Raw genomic sequence first — 5641 nt, forward strand, 5'->3', positions numbered from 1 at the left:
GATTACTCGAGTAATCGCTGAAATAGTTGGTTGAATACTCGACTCCAAAAATGACCGATAGCTGCAGCCCTGATCAGCCCTGATCAAATATAATGTAATGTGCTTTGTATTGTGACGGTGTTCACATTTCTCATTTATGACTTAACTTATTTGTTTTGGACACTAACAGAGTCTTATACAGGCCACAGGAGAATGACAAATGCTTTAAATGAGTAAGATCTGCTAATGGCTGTGAGAAGACAATGTGAGAGAACCATGAAATATGTGCAAGAACCCATGACCACTGAGATAATAACCCCTGCCGAGACTGTGGATTCTCCATGTCCCCTCTCATCTCCACTTCTTTCCCACCCAGGTTTTGGGCAGCTCATGTCTGGGACAGATGGTAAGATGAGACCCCCGTATCTCCTGGTCGGGGGGGACACTGCTTCATGGGTGATGTAAAGAATACTTTTTTTCACATCCTACCTGTTTACTAGTAAGACTCATGTGGATCAGGCTAATGATCACATTGCATGCATGTGTATCTTCATTTATTTGTGTACTGACATGTACAGATGTGTGTTGCCTATGTACATAAATATCTTATTTTTCTGGGGTACAATGTTGTGTATCAGGTCTTGTATTTTTTTTTTTTTTAGTGCAAGAAACAAAACTTTTTTCTTCACCATGTAGGTTTATAGTCAAGTCGCTAAGTGCTTGCTGCAGTAGGCGAGTGTTGGCTATTTTCTAGCAGGGAGTTTTGTGTGTAGGAGTTTTTTGTGTTCATGTGTCGAGCCACATCTAGGGCAGGAAAGAAGAGAAGATGGGGGCAGCTCTAATTAAATCCAAAGGAAGAGTGTCATCTGCTGTGAACTCACAACTAGGGGCCACAGCAAATCAATGGACAGCCAGCACTGTCATCATCAACAACAGCTCCCGATCAGAGCAATTGGAGGGGAACAAAAAGGAATGAGAAAGACTCTACCAGGAAGCTCCTACCACCTGTGCAGAGCAAGCAAAGGCAGGGGAGAGGGAGAGGGATACAGAGAGAACAAAACTGTGATGCCATGTTTCAAGCTATTGTGAGATGCTGAAAATGTATTATTTTTTAGTTTAGTGCAGGCAATTTTGTAATCATCACCAAGGACATCTATTTTGATAAACAAAGGTGCAATTGTACGAACGTTGGCTGTGATCAGGATGATCTAATGACCCTTTTAAAAATATTGATTTTTTTTTGGCTTTTGCAAAAGGATCAAACTGCTGCATATGGTGAGTTCCAGTAGTAAATGTTCCTGGCAATATAAAAGCGTTAGAGCAAGAGCAGATTTAGACTATTGAACCCTGTAAGCGGTATCAGTGCTCCCCTGTCTATGTGGACTGTGCCTCTTGGCCAGCAAGCTAAGGGAGCGCTGGATCAGATTCTTACATAAACACAAGCACATAAACGGCATGTTCTCATAGCATTAGCATTCCAAATGTTTTCCAAGATGAATGTGAATGCAACTATTTTTGTCTCATAACCCGCTCTCTCATATAACTCCCTTTGAATAAATGAATTCTGACAAGGGCAATCTGCATACAAAAACACAGCAGGTTTACAGGCAGCGGCTGGTTCACTGGTGCGGGCCTCTGAAGCGCTCTCTGAATCTCTTCATTCACCGCCTGCTCCTTATAAGACCCACGATTCTAAGGACGCCTCTGTTTATCCCCTGTTCACACTGACGACTGGTAAGGCAGCATAGCATACAGCCGCACATTAAAACCTCTGTGGTCCTTGTTGGCACCTGCACATCCCTTTACCTGCTAAATTCTCAAATTTAAAGCTGTTCTTAAAGGGTTGTAGTGCAGATTAGTGAAGGAAGACAGAATAATGAGCACATTTATTGTGCCTTTAAGTTTGGTCTCATTTATCATTTTGACAAAAAAAGATTTATTTACTGATTATCTTTGAAAATAAAAATGTTTGATTATCTGGGCCCTGTGCATGTGCAGTGCTAGTGGCCTCACTTCGTGTGTGCACAAATGAAAGAGCTCAACAAATTAACATTAGGATCTGAGGTGGTTATTATGGTCATTTGTAATTAATTAACTGCGGACTGCTGTTACTATGAACACCAGACGTTATTTCTCTACTGCTTATTGTGGTTTTCATTAAGCTTCAGTGGTGATAGTGACCTGCTTCTGATCCTCTCTGTACTGTAGCTATTTCTGAAAATGAGGACAAAGCTGCTTAATTGATCAGTAAACTAATGATTATTGTCAGTCCACAGTGCATACAGTACCAATATCAAGCTATTCTAAACTCGTACTAGCAATTTGTATTCATTGGTTTTCATTTTCAAAAATCTCCCCCTCAGATTGCTTTCTTTATTGCTCCTGTCTTTCTGTTCATTGCCTTCACTGTTAGGGTCTGAAGAAAACATGGTTACCTGGATGTTCTCCTGGAGTAGCAGCGCAAGTACCAAGTTTGAAGATTAACTATTTTTGTCCAACCCTATTGGTGGAGTGGACTAAACCTTATGCTCCTTTCACAGGGGGAAGAGCTCCCGAGAGGCTCAAAGAAGCCCGAGCTTTTACTAAGCTTTTAATTCCAGGCATCTTGGGGGTACTCCCCCTGGGGGGGCTTAGGTGGTTAGTTCCACTATTCCTTCTAGTATGATGTTCCAACTCCAGCCACACAAACTGTGAAGAGTGATTTTTTTTTTTTTTTTTTTTTTTTCCCCAAATGTTTGGCTCCACATTAATTGCTTTTAAATTCTTAGATTTTTTTTATATACAGCTCTGCCTTTTGAAAAGGCTATGTTGATGTTCAGTCACTGACCACCAGTGTTCACCCAACATAAACCATTTGAATGTCAGTATTGTCTACTTGATTTCCCATGGTGAAAATATAACCTCAGAAGTTGCATATTTTATTGCAGCCTCCAGGAGAACATTCAGCAGGATGGTAATTATATTCATCTCACCTGTTTGAAAGTACTCCTGAACAATGGACCAGGGCTCCTGTAATGTAAGTCAGACTGAGAACAGTTTCTCAATCATACAGTATTTAATATTTGATATCAAACATATATTTTGTTTGCTTACTGGACATTTAGTAATGGCAAGGTTCAGATTACCATACAATAAGAGTTACAGTGTCTACAGTCATTTCTTATCTCCTGTTAAATACGCAGACGAACCTACCAACATGCTTTGTTTCATTCTGCATGAACCTTGAATTAGGAGAATGTGCTGTTGTTGGCACTCCACTCATCATCCCATGTGGTGCTGGTGGGCATATAGAGCAGGCTTTCAAAGCAATGCCATCTCCATATGTTTACTACGATAATCTTTTATCTGCCATCCCTGACTCTGGTTCACTCCCTTCCTCGCCTGTGGCAACAATTTTATTTCTGCATCAATTAGCACAGTGATTAATACAACAAGCAAACAGTTTAGAGGTAATGGCACACAATTAACATCTTTCCCCATCATAAAGGGTATGCTAAATACTCACACCACCACTTTCTCTGCCTGGAATAGAGAAGTGTTTAGTCCCTAATTCATATGCTCTGGGATGGAAGTAGAGTGGGCCTGGCTTTGTGCTATGCCATCACCACATTAATCTAATTACAGATAGCTGAAAATGAGTCTTGCAAATCAGGACTGTGTGTGACACCCCACCTCCACCCCCACCCCACCCCCACTCTTTTGCTTTTCAATGCACTGCCACTATGCAAGTGCCAACCCACTCTTGAAATGCCAACATGAAAAGGAACCCTTCATTTGCTTTGTATCCAACCCTGTACTGACTTACTTTACCAACTACCCCGGACTCTTCTTCCCTTTTTCTGTTTTCTAATTACAAACCCAGTGGCACCAGGAGGGTGTGCATGGGTAAATAGAGCTGTAGGGGCTTGTCATGTGTGTAGTGGTGGAGAGACGTCCTCGCAGCGCTGAGGGATGAGATGATTTGTTGTGATTGACAGCTACCTTGAGACTGGCCTGATGGAGTTGTCAAAGCTGTATGCTAACAGCCTGTTTTCTTACCACTGCAGATGTACTCTGCTTCGCTGTACTGCACACACAGCCACACATGCACGCACGCACACACACACATGCACAGGATTTCCTAGCATTAGGCACATCATGGGAACTAAAATTATTTATTAGGACAATGGTTTTTAAACGCAATATGAGAAGAGGCCGTCAGATTTCAAATCAAATTTTGCTTTCAGGGTTATTCTAGTATAAACAAGCATTTTGTACTGACAGCTTCACACTGCCACCTCTTCCATATCACAGTCTTGTTTTTTCTGCAAAGCCAAGACAGAGCTGTATTTGAGGGTGCCGTCATGGGCTAACACTGGGTGTGTGAATACAATGGCAATTCTACATCTGGGAACTCAGTGGGAAAACTATCCCATTTCTCACTTGTGCTGTTAGAAGAGGGTGTTCATTTTTACAAGGTGGATAGTGTTACTACGAAATGAAGTTGTGCAAAATTCCCTGTGAAAATCTGGTTATGAGCGTTAGCCATGATTTTGACTGGTACTATTCATCACGTGTGTCCACTGAGAGTCACAGAATAAAGTTTGTTTGTGGTGGGCTGAATCCCCTCTGTCCTTTAGTAAATGTAGTAGGAGAGTTAAAATTCTGTCATTAAAGACAATTATGGGTTTAAAAAAAATCCAAATATTGGCATTTTACTGTTATTTCTATTTATATAAATATATTTCTATTTCTAGGTACAGATTAAGCACAGAAACAGGTTTTTGTTCATAAATTGATATGTATTATTTTATCTTAGAGCGAAAATGGGCATAATTGTGGTGGTATGTTTTGATATGGTTTGCAAACATTGTTATGTAATGTAAGTGTAAGTTTGATAGGAAAGGTATGTCACCGATCAGAGGTTCTTCTTCTGTAATGCAAGTTAAGTTTTACAGGGTGTAAAATGACCAGCCTTACTCTGTACTTGGTCACCGGATTTCTCCTCTGACCCCATGTCTTTTTTCCTTTTCTATTTTCTTTTCCCTTGCACCTCGTTCTACTTGCCATTCATATCGGGAACAAAAGCTAAGTGTTTAGCTGTGAGCCAGATCAAGGGCCTGCTTCTTCCTCCCAGGAAAAGGTGGAATAACAAATATGGCTGACGTTGAAATCAGCCATACCTTCTGTTGGCTCCAGACTTCCACATCTGTGCCGCACCTCTCTGTCTCCCACACAGCTGCTGCTGAAGCTGGGGATGCTTCAGCTCAGTGCCTCACAGCTCCCAGTGCCTGGGAATCCCCTGGGACGCATCTGACTGGCACCCAGACTGCCAACCAGATGATGGATCCGACCAGGAGAATCAGAATTGACAGGGGGAGGTGAGGCTGCAGGAGTGGCCACCACTGAACCTGAGGACGAGGGGCAGATATGGTCAGCTGCCACAGTTCTGTGTGTGTGTGTGTGGTATGTGTGTGTGTGTGTGTGTGTGTGTGAGAGAGAGAGAGAGAGAAACTTTGCATGTAGATATGTTAGATTCTGTGTAAGTGCATGCATGTGAATAATGCCCATGTCTGTGGGTAGTTATTTTGGCACATGTAGTCAAGTCTCTTTTTTTGTACTTTTCCACTCCAGTCACATTCTCCATCTGGATGTGAAGCGTTCCATTAGCTGTAGGATGTTA

The sequence above is a fragment of the Mastacembelus armatus genome, chromosome 21 (genome assembly GCF_900324485.2).
Source record: "Mastacembelus armatus chromosome 21, fMasArm1.2, whole genome shotgun sequence".
Lineage (NCBI taxonomy): Eukaryota > Metazoa > Chordata > Actinopteri > Synbranchiformes > Mastacembelidae > Mastacembelus > Mastacembelus armatus.